This window comes from Notamacropus eugenii, chromosome 3 (genome assembly GCF_028372415.1).
Source record: "Notamacropus eugenii isolate mMacEug1 chromosome 3, mMacEug1.pri_v2, whole genome shotgun sequence".
Taxonomy (NCBI): Eukaryota; Metazoa; Chordata; class Mammalia; order Diprotodontia; family Macropodidae; genus Notamacropus; species Notamacropus eugenii.
In genome coordinates this window covers 356,758,385-356,774,481 of record NC_092874.1, presented here as the reverse complement: position 1 = coordinate 356,774,481, position 16,097 = coordinate 356,758,385, and the positions used below count along the sequence as shown (strand labels likewise).

Sequence of the window (16,097 nt, the reverse complement as noted above, 5' to 3'; positions counted from 1 at the left end):
GCACCTTTCCAACTTTGTTCTTTTCAGACTTTGACCCATTGGTAGTTTATAAGATTATCAGATCAGATTTGGATAACTGCATTCACATGTGAAAGGGTCAAGAAACTAAGAATTGTCATAGACAGAAGTTTTGCTCCTGTATTTACATATTGCCCTCCTTTATATAGTTGAATGGGAGAGACTGGCAGTTTTAAAATGGGGAACTGTTGCTGAAAGCTAGGTTTGAAGAGTTACAAAAGGTCGGCCTGCTTTGGAAATAACATACCTCACAGCTTATATTCTGAGACAATTGAACCATAGCAGTTCCTTCTTATTTTAGATTAAGGGTTTGGGGTCTTTTTGATAACGCATCAATAAACTAGCTAAGTATTTTAACTTAGCCAGGAACTGGAGGCTACAGAGATTACATAGCAATGTGTTCCACTAAGAGAAAAGCAAATGAGACAATCAGAGCAATTCCGTAACAGAGATATTTTGCTCAGCAAGGCATAACATGTGGATATCAGAAGTCATCTTCTATCAGAGGAATGAATGGTTCATCCACTAGGCTTTCTTGCATGCAGGTCCCTAATACACAAGAGCAGGTCCTAAATTTGTGGGGAAAGTGATGGTTAAATATTCTATAATAAAATGCTTTTGTTGTCCAAGTATTTTTGTTTGAACTATATGTGACCTCTCTGCAAGTATTGTAAAGTAAATATATTGGTGGGGGCTAATAAGTTATAATTTTAAGAGTATGGAGTCCTAACATACCTTAAACCTCGCGTAGTTCCTCTCAAGAAAACTTGCTTGGCTAGTTACAGAGAGCAGAGTAACCTAATGTCTAGTTAAGGATGCAATATTCATTGAAGATCATTTGTTTGCTTCATATTAATTCACTAACTGGTTAAAATATAATTAACACAAGATTCAAAGACAAGACAACAATGAGAAGGTACTACAAAAAGTTATGACAACTCAAACGCGACCTGAATGAAAGCACCAGTGTTGTGATGGTTATTCATGTACCTAAGCTGAAATGATATCCAGGCTATAATAGGGGAAAGGAGGTTAGTGAGCCAGTGTGAAGTGCACCTCTTGATTCAGGTCATTTTAGATTCCTATTGTTCCTTCCAATGAAATCAGGGCATACTGGGGCAGTTTGACATAACAGAACTCCTCTAATTTGTGGATGAGTTTCAGGAATATTATAAAGAAGGATGGGTTCTATAGTAGAGGAGTCTAATAGATTTTCTATCTGCTTTGTGATATGTTGGGAGGCATCAATTAATCAGGTTGGAATTTCTAATGATTGTTTCCATATGGAGAGGTTTCTTAATAAAAAGAAAAAGAAACAAACAAACTTGGGCAGGAGGAAGGGCTATATCTTAAACAGTTACTATGTACTGAAAGAAAATCTAGGCCTGAGAAACCAATGAGTATTCTTAAGCTATAATAATCATTATTTCAGTATAGTTACAATTCCAGGTGATTTGCGTGGCAACTGAAAGATATATAGTGAATATAAGTAGGTTGTAGCAGTATATAGCCATTGATCACCTGTATGCTGGAAGTGGGAAAAAAGAAATTAGCAATATCCACTATAACTAACAGAGGATATGGACTGATCACATAGGGAGAATCAAAGATAATAGATTAATAGACAAACAAAACAATACATCGATAATCACAAAATCTAAAAGAAATAGAAAACTTCCTGAAAAACTGTCTAAATCCTCTGTGTAAAGTATGTATGGGCTGTGAGTTTTGCTAGAAACAATATCGGTACTGATGGGATCTGGTGCCTATCTTGGAGGAATAGTAAGAGTATATGTGAAGGGGAACTCTGAAAATGTATTTTCCTCAATATGGACAACTCGAGAAGTGAAACTTCTTCATCAATGCACGATCTCCTGTAGCTTTTATTCTTAATGATTTGCCTGCGACAGAGAAATTGTAATTCATATAGTGTATAACAAAATTAGGACCAGAACCCAGGTTGTCTTGACTCAAAGTTTTCTTGACTTCTACCCTATAAACCACAGTCCATTTTTATTATATTCTTTAAAGCAAAATAATAATCATTTTAAATTCCCACAAGGCAATATACATATATATATATATACATATATATGTATATAATATATATTATATGCGTGTGTGTGTGTGTGTGTGTGTGTGTGTGTGTAGGGTGGGGGTTACTCAGGGGTTGCATAGAGGATTCAAAGTAGCAATGGCAAGTCCTTCCAATTAGTACCCTGGGTTTACAATTTTGGTTGTCACCTAGGAAGTCATGGAGAGTAAAATCTTGAAGGCAAGTGAGAAGGGAGGAGGAAGAGAAAGAGAAAAGGCATTAGCAATACAAAATGTGATATCCACAACAAATAAGGACAACAACTAGGAAGAAGTTCAAGAGAGATTCCCCTATAAGGTAGGGAAAGCATGAGAGCTTTAGGTCTAGCTTTAGCAAAGTCCAAGACCTAAAAATCTGTGATCATAGTATGAGGCTTGTGAGCTAGTGAGATAAATGAACATAGTGCTACATATATTTGCATATTTTGATGAAAAGAGGGACACACATATTAAAAGAATCAAATAACTCCCAAATCTTGCATTATTTCATGTGATTTTGAGACCACCCATGAGGAGTCGGAAGGGCAGGCATAACATTTCCCATTTTACAGATTAAGGAACTGAAATTCCTAGATGTTAAGAAACTTTCCCAACACCACATAGCTAAGAAGTGACAGATCAAAACTTGGACCCAGGTCTTCAAACCGTAGATAAAACACATTTTTCATTTTCCATTGACCCACAATTAGCACATAGAGATAGGATGGGGCTAAAACCGGAGTCATATAAAATAAATAACTTGTTAAAGAGCCTGAGACCTTCACTGCAACCGAACCAATTGATTTAATTGTTTTTGGTACCATTTCCTACTTTCTAACTGTCATAGAATTAAACACATAAAGTTTGAGTAAGTCAATACCTCTGACCTACCTCAATAGTCTTGCAATTGACCAGTTGGGAATGTTTTCTTATTATAAGTGCAATAAAATATTTAGGAATTAACTATATAATTGTCTAAAAATCAATGTGTTTTCCTTAGAGTTTATCCTTTTCATTATGAAAGTGCCCCAAATATAATAGCTTCATTTAATTCCTCTAACACATTTACCTATTGATAGCCTGCTGGGTGCCTAAATCAAGAACTTGTTCTTAGAAGTAAATCAAAATAACTCTCTGTGAATTTTTAATTTTGCAGTCCCAAATCCTTAAAGAGCCAATAATCTTGCAATCGATTTTGATTTAAATTGTAGCTCAGTGCTATATTTAGTGTAGAGAGTCTTTGAGGGAACTGAATCTAATATGATTTCTTTAATTATCTACTGTTACAGATATAGTACATGTTTTGACCAGCCTGTTACAAGTACCGAAAAATGAAAATAATGTGCATTATGGAAATTCCACATAGTTTGCTTCTGCTTATGAAGTATAAAATTTAGTCTCCGTTTTATTAGAGCTCCAGTGAATATAGTGACTTCACAAAGCACTGCTTCTGCTATGTACACATAACTGATTCCCTATTTTGCCAAAAAAAGTTGAGTTTTGTATCTGCCCTTCTCTGTTTTCATCTGAGTGTTTTGAATCTTTTGTTGGGTTGCCCCTCAACATCTTTCACTACCCACTTCCCCTTCCAGTAGTTAACAGTTACTTATGTAGTCTTCTTTCTTCTTCATCTTTCTATTTTGAAATATGTATGCTTATTGATAAATGATATTATTGGAGATTAGGATAAATGATAATTTGCCAGAATAACTAAAGATATATATCTGAAAGAAGGTCAAAAGGGAGAAAGGAGACAAGATATCTATCTATCTATCTATCTATCTATCTATCTATCTATCTATCTATACATATACACACACACATATATTTATGTATGTATGTGTATATGCATATATATATATATATATATATATATATATATATATATATATATATATATATATATATATATAATTACTCAACTTTAGAATAGAGTTAAGACTTGTTCATTTTGGTCCAAGAAGAAATAACCAAAAATACTGGAAGTCTTATAGTGGAGGCTTGGATAAGCATTTACTGTGTATGTTGTGAGAGAGAATTCCCATTTAAGGATGAGTTGATCTAGGAGGTTGATGAGTTCTCTTTAACTCTGAGTTCTTGTGATTCTTCAATAAGTCCCAATTTAAGTTTCTTCCCCTTGATGCATAGCAAAGAGTATGGAAAAGACTGAATGACTTAGTGAGTTACAAACTCAAGTTTGTAATGTTTTAATTGTGGTTTTAATGTTGGTTCTTTCTTACCTTGCTATATACATAACTCAAAATCATTTCATCTTTATGTAGGGTCGTGTTCTCATTGACGCTTTATTGTGACATTTACAGAAACAGCCCTGCAATATTTCTAAATGCTGGATTTACCCAATGCTCAATTTTTCTGCCTATTAAACAACGTTTTAAGAGAAAGATGGTTAATTAAATGCCTTTTTTAAACTTATAGATGAGTATATTTACACTGCTAAATTCAATTCAAATATATTGATATACCTATATATGGAAAAGTATAAAATGCCATATAGGTGCCTTTCTGGGGTGGAAAATTAGTGTTTTCTTTTCAGTCACACCTTCATTCAAGTAAAGTTAAACATAATTGAAACCATTTGAAAACTAAGGTTAGATGCTCAAATATATATATTCTTTGTAGACATATTTGCACAGTGAAAACTTTGACTTTGAAAGAACTGATTAAGCTTTTCACAAAGTTAGAAAATGATTGAGTCATTCAAAATTAACTGAAATGGCAACTTACCTTCAAAAAGCTCTATTAACTATCATCAATAAATAAAGCCATGGAACTAAATTAAAAAAGTTTTATTTAGGACTTCAGAACTTCACTTTAATCATAAAAAGGACAGAAGAAAAAATCCTCTAATACAAAGACTTACCAGTGAATGGTCATTCATTTTATTTTCTATTTGAATTGAAATAATAGTAATTGTCATTATTATAATGATTGTTGTTGCTATTGTTGTTTTGAAGAATAAAGGAGACTATGGACAAATGATTTTATTTATGTAGGAAACTCCACCTTAATTGGCAACTCAGCTCTCCATTTATAGGCCTAGGTTATTGAGAGGTTAAGTCTATTTATAGGCTTAGGGCATTGAGAGATTAAGTGATCTTTCTATGTCCACATGGAAATTTTATGTCAGAGGCAGGAAATGAGTTCATTCCTTCAAAATTTTAGGGTTTAACTCTTTTCTGGTATATACACCTCTCAATCCTGGTTTAACATGATTCAAAATATTTCTGTGAATTTAGATGAGTGAAATGAATAACTGACTGGGTTGGGGTTTGTGAGTATTTGAAATTCAATTGGGCAATTTCTAGTTTTGTAGATTTAGGTTGCAATAGGGAGAATCAATGTTATGTGCATAAGAGTTATACAAAAAACTATTTTTCTTACATATGAATAGACTAGCAAAAATCATTATAGTTAGGTCATTCAGATCTTTGAATGGCCCTCTATCAGTCTTGTTTACACTATATACATGTAAAGTGAAAGGGAAATGTATAGTTGTAAAAACTATAGTTAATAGGATTTTATGACACAGCATCGCATGGAACATTTCAGTAACTGAAATTATACAAAAGAAAAATTGTAAACGTTATTGTCATATAAAATATACTAATTACAAGTTAGAAATGACATTTTGGATATCATTGAGTTTTGATGACTGCATGTTTAGGGGAGAGTACTTAGTTTTCACATTAACAAAAAGAGACTGAAATAGAATTGGACAAACATTTGGTTATGAATCATAAGAGCTGAGCATGAGTCACATTTCTGTTATGAATTGAGTGACCCTAGGAAGATGACATAAAATCTCTAGTTTATAAAAGGAGGATCACAAGCCTAACACATATGATTAACGTGACACTCAAATCTATCTCAGGAGATAAGAAAGAATGTAAAGAAAGAAGCTGATCAAACGATTCTGGAGGGCAATTTGGAACTATGCCCAAAGGGTTACAAAAATGTGCTTAATTTTTGACCCAGCAATGCCATTTCTAGGACTGTATCCCCAAGAGATCATGAAAGTGGGAAAAGATACTACATGTACAGAAAATTGTTTATAGCTGCTCTTTTTGCTGGCCCAAACCTGGAAATCAAAGGGATGCCCATGAATTGGGGAATGGCTGAATAAACTGTGGTATATGAATGTAATGTAATACAATTGTGCTATAAGAAATGTTGAACAGGGAGACTTCAGAGAGGCCTGGAAAGACTTATATGAACTGATGCTGAGTGAAAGGAGCAGAACCAGCAGAACTTTGTACACAGCAACTACCACAGTGTGTGAGGAATTGTTCTGCTAGAGTTACTACTTCATTGCAATGCAAGGATTTAAAAAATTCTCAATGGACTATTGAGGTAGAATGCTTTCTGCATTCAGAGAAAAAAATATGGAATTCGATCACAGAATGAAGGACACCATTTGCTTCTGTATTATGTTTTGTTTTGTTTTATGATTTGTCTCATTCATTTTAATTCTTCTATGCAACATGACTAAGGTGAAAATGTATTTAATAGCAATATACACATATATGTGTGTGTATATAAATATAAATATATATATGTATATATATGTATATATAACCTATATAAAACTGTGTGCTGTCTCAGGGAGGGAGTGGGGAGGGAGGGGGAAAGGAGGGGAGAGAGGGGAAAATATCTTAGATACATGGGAGTGATTGTAGAACACTGAAAGCAAAGAAAATAATTTAATTAAAAATAAAAAAGGAGATAAGGAACAGTAAACTTCATTTCAAAAGTTTTCTAAATTAGTAGAGAGTAGTAGTAGAGACACTGGGTATTACAATAGTTCAATAATGTAGGGCTAAGAATCTTCATCAATGCAGTTGTACTGTCACACAAGGGAAGGGGGAATATATGGGAGATATTATGAAAGCAAAATCTGCAGTACTTGTCAACATATTGGATACGAGAGAGAAGGAGAGTTAAAAAATACTGCAAACCTAGATGCTTGGGAGGATTTTAGTCACAATGAGAATATTACAGGAAAGTTTAGAAGAGAGTAGATCCTTTGAGGAAAAGATTATGGGTTTGGCTTTAGACAACTTAAGATTAAAATGTCTATAAGACATAAGTTTGAAGATATTCGATAAAAATTTGAAGATGGAGAGTAGAGTTCAGCAGGGTAGGACTGGATAAGTAGATTGGAGAATCATTATCATAGGCATGATAGTTAAATATATGGCAACTGATCAGACCTCTAAGTGAATAAGTGTATAGCGAGAAGAGAAGGTGTCTTAGGACAGAGTTTTAATAATATACTTACATTTAGTCAGTGATATTTAAATGTTAGTTGTTATCATTATATAGTGACATAATAATGTCTTAAAGTGCTTTGCAAACTTAAGTCCTATACAAAGACATTATTATTACTCTTTTTATTACAGCTTTTAAATGGTGTCTATGCTTTTTGGTCTCTTCAAATTAAGTGCCACTCTGAACAACTCACTAACTTTGTGGATATTTGTTGCAAAATGATTAAGTTATACAAGAGGACTTTAAGGTGATCATACCTCAGAAAGGTTAAAGAAGATTAATGATCATAAAATGACCAATGTGTTTGAAGGTAATATTTCTGTGATTCTAGAGAAAAGGTAGTGTGTCATTGGCATTGTATTTGAGACCAGGAACCTTGGATTGAAATATTGCCTCATACTCTTGGTAACTGTATGGTTATGTACAATTCAACCTCTCAGAGGGTGAGTTTCCTCTTCTTCAAAAATGGACAGCAATACTTGTAATAGATGCCCTAAGTGAATGTTGTGAGAAAAGGTATTTGAAAATATTAAATTATAGGAGAGATATGATTTTATTATGAATATTCTGTTGAGTTTTCTTAATGTTTTCCTTTTAGCTTTAGATAGATTTTGTTTCTTGATTTTGTTTAAAGCTATATTTTCAGAATTTTGCTGGAAATTCTCTGCAAGCTTCCACTTCCACACATGCACACAATAACCCCAAATCTCTATAAACTATAAATATGCCTTGAATATTCAAAAAAGAAACAGTAAGTTTAAAAACTTATTCTTAGAGACATAATAAGTGACAGTTAAGGTTCTTTTTGGATAATTACAATTATTCAAGGATGTTAACATGCTTTGAGCACATCATCCAGTAAATACAACCAGCAGCAAGAGCTTTGGAAACTTTGAAGTCATTAATTATGAATTAGATACTGGTTATGGGAAAGGTACTCACTACCAATATAATCAAAATACCATAAAACCAGAATCTTAAGATAGCAGTTAATGACAGTGAATACAGACTGTGATAGTAATAGAGAACACAAAATACACAAACCTATGAAAATATGAAGAAAAGGGTAAGATTGGTATTAATTAGTTTTTCAATGAGGAACTGAATTTAATGTTTTTTTTTTCCTCTCTGTCATTTTGGTTGATTACACCTGAAACAAGCCCTTATCTGGTAATAGCAAGAGCAAAGCATCTCGCTCATTAAAAAAAAAAAATCAGCTATATTCATATAGATTTGTGTGTATGTGGATATAGATGTGAATATCATAGAAATATATTTATATGGGTACAGATGAAACACATGTGTTGTAAAGTTTCTCTCATTAAAACTGGCCAAGCGTAACTTTAAAAAATGAAAGAAAATAAAACTAAACTTCTATTTCCTCATACTCGGTAGCAAAGAGTGAAAAAAATGCAAAAGATGAAGGCACAATAATTGGAACGTCATATCAGAAGAGACCAGCACATTGCAGAGGCTACGAAAATGCTACATGTTCCCAGCTGGGAAAATGTGTAATTGCAACCAGCCAGAACATTGATACAGAGATTGTAAAATCACTAACAAGGGAAAAAGAAAATTCAAGAGACAAATACAGGAAGTGTTTTCATACGTATGACAAGAGCTCTAGTAAATATGACAAAGTGCCCCTCAACAGCTGAATGTTGAACTGGCATGAAGAAAATATAAAAATGATTACTACAATGACTAGTTATATAGAACACCATAATAACAGAATAGGAACTCATTTCAAATAAAAGTGAAGTTAAATGCTAGAACAAATTAAGGAAAAAAATGTGAACAAAACTTGCTTTGGGCAATTCTGTAACCAGAAACTATAGTCAAAAGCAATCAAGACTAATGACAACATTATCATAACAGAAGAATACATATGGCCTTGGGGATTTTGTCAATATATACATCTATACCCACAGCACGTGTGACACCAAGAAAGCTGCAATCTAGAAGCTAATACCTCATTACAGTAGAATTCGAATAAGGCTATGCCATAAATTCATTTCTGAGCCAAGATGTACCTACATAATTCAGGCATGCTGCAACAAAGAAAGAGGGAGATGCTAATATGTCCTAGTTCAATCTGCCTGATTGCAATGCTGTATACATTGATACAAACTCAAACTATATCATTGTATGTGGTTATTAAGAATGAATTCTTATTGAAAAGTCATAGGAATCAAGGTATCAGGAAGGCTCTTCGTTTGCAATGATGATTGTCTTGGCATCTATCCACTTTAGTAATGAGACATATTTGGTTGGCAAAATCAGTCTGGAATTGATGCAGTGAGTTTTTAGGCCAAACTTATCACATAGCTCAATGGCATGATAGAGAATGAAAAGATACAATAAATGGAGTATGGGAGGGGGGAATGAATGTTTTATGTAATGAAGAAGTGTCTGAAAAAGCAAGGTATGCATACTTATATTCTAGCACTGTGACTGACACCAACATAATGTTCTAAATTCACCAAAATATTTAATGACAACAGCCATTCAAGATAGAAATACAAGCAATTCCCATTTTACATCGGAAGAAATTGAAACTAGAGAGATTACAAGGCTCTCTCAGATTCATACAACTAATGAAAGTCTAATCTGGGGTTGATTTCATCCAAGTTGTATTACCATGAATTGTCCATACAGAATATAAATGGCCAAAATTTGGATTGCTGCAGTTCATAAGTTAAATGAGACAATATCCTTTGAGGAAAGAATTAGTATTGTGATTAAATGGCGCCATGGCATTTGGGCATGAATTAATATAGACCTAAATGAGTGACTCTGCAATCATTTGTACAGCGCTAATTACCACTATATTTATAACTAAAAGCAATTGAGGATTCAAAGAGTCTCCATATTCATATAGGTTGCTAATCAAATTGAACAATTCATGTATATATCAGTTTACTTATTTATTCTTTTTTTTTTATTTGTATGGTAAACTCAAGGGAATTGCAGGTCATTCTGTTATGTCTTGGTGGAGTTACAAAGTCAACAAAAAGAACTTGTGTGCAAGTTCTCAAGAGATTCCTAGAATACATTTCCCAAAGACATCTGTTTCTGAATATTAAAGTACACATATAGAGCATGATGAGAAACCGGAGGTGCTGAACCTCACAGATGTACGGAGAAGTCTATGACCATATAGGAAATCATATTCATAATTCAGTCATGCTGAGGCATACCAAATTTACACACCTTGCCCTTGATAGTGGGGCCAGAATAATCAACATAGCAGGGAGATGTGCACAACAAAAATCAGTGCAAGCTTCTCCTTTCACAAGAACTATGGCTGGTCATGCATACTGCGTGGTTTAATAGAAGGTGGGACCCACCACATGAGTGGGTCAGCACATGCCTTCCAGAAAGACTAGGCAGAGGTGAGGAACCTGCAGGATTGAGGCCTTCTAAGTCCTTGAGTGCGGCCTTCTGACTGAGTCCAAGTTTTACAGAAAAAAATTATCTTATTAAGGGAATTTATTCTGTGAAGTTTGTATTCGGTTAAAGGGCTGCACTTGAGGAGGTAGAGGGCTACATGTGGTCTTGAGGCCACAGATTCCCCACCCTTACATTATGGTTTTCCTCATGGTAAAGGGACTTAAGTACAAGTATATGCTAGGTAATTATCCAGAGATGTTTGTATGTTTGGGTGAAAGAAAAGAAGTGTGTGTGTGTGTGTGTGTGTGTGTGTGTGTGTGTGTGTGTGAGAGAGAGAGAGAGGGAGAGAGAGAGAGAGAGAGAGAGAGAGAGAGAGAGAGAGAGAGAGAGAGAGAGAGAGACAGAGAGAGAGAGAGAGACAGAGACAGAGACAGAGAGACAGAGAGAGACAGAGAGAGCGGAAGGGAGGGAGAATGAGAGAGAAAGAGAGAAAGAAACAGAGACAGTCAGAGACACATAGATAGAGAGAGAAGGAGAGGCAGAGAAAGAGACATAAAGAAAAAGAGATAGAGGCAGAGGGACAGAGAGAGACAGACAGACAGCAACTGAAACAGAGAAAGAGACAGACAGAGGAGACAGTGAGATAAAATAGATAATGATATTCCTTCATCCTCTGCATTAAGGTATAAACCAGAGAGATTTTGTGAGACACTTTTCCAATATTTTATTCAGCTTCATGGTATCAGAGGACAGTGTTCAATTCCTGTAGAGGATTATTTTTGGGGGAGGGAAAGGAATAGGTGCTTAGGTTTTGTTTTGGTTTTTTGTACTAGCAGTAAAAAATTAAGGTGTTGCTCCTTTGAAGTCATCAAGATCAGATCACGTCTGGAGAGAAAAGTATGATTTGATGGTATTGTACGTTCAGAGGGATGAAAATTCACAATTACTACCTAGTTACAAAAAATGGTTGCCAGTGACAAGTGTGTATCCTCTCGAAAGATTGTTAATTTGAAGATTTTCTGTAAATTCTGATGAAGGTATCATTGACTCAGTATTTTGTACTGCAATAAACTCTCTGGGGGAAGTATAAAGTATTGGGGAAGATATTCATAAGAGTACAATGTAGCTGCTATATCTTATGTAAGCTACCTATAGTCTTAAATGACTGTCAATCTCCAAAGGGAAACCACAAAATGGGGAGTGATCGCTAAAAATCATTTATTTCTATTAAGGACTTGAAAAGCAAAATGATGTCACTCATAGGAAGGAAGAAGGATGCAATATCCTATCCAGAAACTCAGAATTTTTCTTATCAATCAGAAAAATAGAAGCAATGTTATGTGGACGAAAAAAATGTTTATTACAACAAAAGCAAGATTGATCCCAGTTTTCCTGTGTGCTCTCCTAGAGAGTCAGCCACCAAGACAAAAAAAAAAAAAAAAAAGAGGCTAACCTCTGACCTCAGAACAAAAAGATTTCACCAAGAATTTCAAGTGTGAACGATTAAAGGTTGGACACAAGCCAATTTTCTTTGAGTATCAAGTAGTTTTGAATTTCAAATCCAAATGTGAACATTCTAGCAGTGGTACAAAGGAATAAATATAAGCTATTTTAATAGTATTTTGCCATAACTGTGGATAAGATTGAGTATAATCTGTGTGCATTAAAGAGGTTATTCTAGCATGGGTCTTTTTGGACGTGGTGTATAAAAAGGAATGGAGCAGAAAGGAATTATATCTGGATCCGTCATCAGTGTCCTACCCTCATGGAGTTTCTTGTCCAGTAGGTTGCCAATTCATCAACAGACAACTAATATAAGTGTTAAATATATGAGCAAGACAGTCTTAGTAGAAGTCCAAAGTCTTAGTAGAGTCCAAAAGAGAAAAACAATTCATAAACAGAGAGAATGAAGGAAAGACTGGAGCTAGGAGAATTTCAGTTGGGCTTTAAAGGATGGTTAAGACTTTAGAGGGCAAAATGGTATAGGGAGAAATACCTGAAAAAGAGAGAGAATGTGTGGAGAGTCTGGAGGACTGAGAAGACTTCAGTTTGGCCCATTGATGAGGAGAAAATAAAACAAGCAAGCAAGCAACAACAAGCAATATAACAATCTCCTAAAGGGATCAATACCAAAGTAACCCAATATACAGGAGAGCAAAGACCAGAAATCCTGACCTTGCTTCCTCAGTTTAAAAAGACTGAGCCCCAAATATTAGTGATCTTTATGTGAAGGTTGTCAAATCTTTGCTGTTCACAGTGAATCTCACATTATAAAGTAGTTGACACTGAAGAGGAGCAATATAATGAATATCAAGGTCACAGCACAGTTAATAAGGGTGTATTTCAGTCAAGCACAGTGACTGATGTCATTATTGTCCAGGTAGTAAGATGGGGAAGAGACCTCAGTGCTCTTGAAGTCAATTTGCTCCAGGGCCAGAGGTAACAACAGGAGATGGTTATATAAATAATCCCTTGGTGTTTCCTGTGCTATCAGATAGGACTTCTCTGTCCTGAGGAATCCAGTTGGCCCATTGAATATAGCTTCAGGCCTGGAGTCAGGAAGAAGTGATTTCACATTTATAACAGATTCTAACTATTTGCATGACTATGGGAAAGTAAATTAGTCTGTTATCGTTTCAGTTTCCTCAGTACAAGATAGGGGTAATAATAGTTCCCACATCCCAGGATTATTTTGAGGAATAAGTGAGGTAAAAGTCATAAAACTTTTAGCATAGTGCCTGGCATATAATTGTTATTGTTCTTCATTTTTGAAAAGTAGCAATGGCATCACAGGATGATGTCATGAATTGTGCATGAATTGGAATTAGATGAGGCAGATTTGAAAAAGGCATGTCTCACTATCTCTTTCTGAGTCATTAAAGCCCAGGGGAAATACAAAAGTAAAGACAACTGGGGAAGAGCCAAGATGGCAGAATAAAAGTTAGGTACTTGCTTCAGCTCTCTCCCAAACCCCTCCAAATACCTACAAAAGTTACACTAAAAGAATTCTAGAACAGTAGAGCCCACAAAATAACATAATGAAACAAATTTCTAACCCAAGACAACTTGGGAGGTTGACAGGAAAGTCTGTTGCACCAGTCTAAGAGAAGAGTGCAATCCAGTGTGGGTAGTACTGGCACAGACCAGGATGGAGCAGCCCTCAAGGGACAGAATAACTAGCAACTGTGGTGTATCCAGACTTTTTACCTCACAAATTCCAAAGAAAATGTAAATCAGTAGGAAATGCCTTTCCTGGGTGAAAGTGGAGAGTGGTCTGACCCCAGCCCAGGGTTGTGTTGGTGGCAGTGAGAGGAACAGTGGTGGCAGTGGCTGCTTCTGCAGCTCACAATCAACAGAAGCTGGAGGCATTGAGCTGCTGAGCACAGGATGATTTCAGGGATCTCTATGTTGGCACTGAGGTAGGGTTCTCTTGATTTTCCCTTGTTTAGAGGTGGGTCACAATCCTGGGTGGCAGTACTAGGGCAAAGAGGAGGTCTGACATTCTAGGACTTGTGGTGGGGGTAGACAGGGAAACCTCCTCACATTTATAAGGTAGAAAAGACTGCTTGAGATCACTCACATAACAGGAGAGGAGCAAACATAGCTCATTTGGAAACTTGGAAGAAATTAAAATTTAGAGGTCCCTAGAAAATATCTCGGAAAAGAGTGGCACAAAACCACTGGAGTTTTGACAGCACACACTCCACACTGGAAGCACAGATCTACCTTAACGTATTAAAAAGTCAAGTAATTACCTTGGAAAATAAGAAAATGGCAGAAAAATAAGACTATAAAATCTTGCTTTGGTGACAAGGAAGATCAAAATATACAACCAGAAGAAGACAACAAAATCAACGTTCTTACATCCAAAGCCTCCAAGGAAAATATGAATTGGTTGTAGGGCAGGTAACAGCTCAAAAAGAATTTTGAAAATCAAGTAAGAAAAGTAGAGGAGAAATTGGGAAGAGAAATGAGTGATGGAGGAAAATCACGAAAAATGAGTCAACAGTTTGCTATAGGAGATCCCCCCCCTCAAAAAAAAACAAAAACAAAACACTGAGGAAAATAACACCTTAAAAATAGAGTAACCAAAATGACAAAAGAGTTCCAAAAAAACCATGAGGAAAAGAATGTTTTAAGAAGAATTGGCCAAGTGGAAAAGGAACTCCAAAGGCTCACTGAAGAAAACAACTCAGTCAAATAACATAAAGGAAATGGAAGGTAATGACTTTATGAGAAATTAAGAAATTATAAATCATAACCCAAAGAATGAGAAAAAATAAAAGACAATGTGAGTTGTCTCATTGGAAAAAACAATTGAACTAGAAATTAGATGCAGGAGAGATAATTTAAAATTTTTTGAACTACCTGAACGCTATGATCATGAAATAAAAATAGCCTAGGCATCTTCTTTTCAGAAACCGTCAAGTAAGGCAGATCAGCACACAGAACAGACCAGTATGGAGTGCAAACCATCAAGGATAGGACCTGGAACAGGGAGCCACCTGCAGCAACAGTTTCCAGGTTACACAACCCACAAACTTCACAGACAGCTTCAAAAGTCAGCAGGAGGGTTCCTTCACCCACGAGAGGGGAGTGCACCCTGGACAGCCAGCAGCAGGCACTGCAATGGATGCTTCAATTTTTGAACCCTTCCACCTAGAGCCCCTGGAGTAATTGAACAGCTCATCTGAATATCAGTCTTGAGTGTCAGCGCTGAGAGTCCTTTGTCTAAAGCCCCTGGGTAAATTGAGCCACTGGTTTAATCAGCGCTGAGCTCACCCTTGGGTGAGGAGAAGTGCAGGCCTAATAAAGCTGAAGACCGCTGTGGTAAGGGAATTCTACTTGCAGATTCTAGGCAGAAACGCTTTTCATAGACCCAAGAGAAGTGTGCAGGCCAGAAGAGGAGTAAACACTTCTCCCGATATTGTGCCATCTTAGAGGAACTGAGAACTTACAGGTCCCAGATTATACTCTCCTCTTGACAAAGGACTGAAAAGTCAAGTAACTGGCTGGGAAAATGAGCAAAAAAGGGAGAAGAAATAAGACTATAGAAGGTTAATTTCTTGGTTGACAGGCATTTTCCTCCATCCTCTCAGATGAAGAAGAACAAAGCATAACATCAGAGGAAGTCAAGGCTTCTGCATCCAAAACCTCCAAAATAAATATGAAGTGGTCTCAGGCCATGGAAGAGCACAAAAAGGATTTTGAAAATCAAGTAAGAGAGGTGGAGGAAAAATTGGGAAGAGAAATGAGAGTGATGCAAGAAAATCATGAAAAGCAAGTCAACAGCTTGCTAAAGGAGACCCCAAAAAATTTTGAAG

The 16,097-nt window shown here is 35.7% G+C and overlaps 1 pseudogene; it reads right to left on the bottom strand.

Annotated features, from left to right (window-relative positions):
* LOC140532180 (ubiquitin carboxyl-terminal hydrolase 8 pseudogene) overlaps nucleotides 1-15,709 on the bottom strand; it is a 34,478-nt pseudogene extending 18,769 nt beyond the window's left edge.
* Between the last annotated feature and the right edge of the window lie 388 nt (nucleotides 15,710-16,097).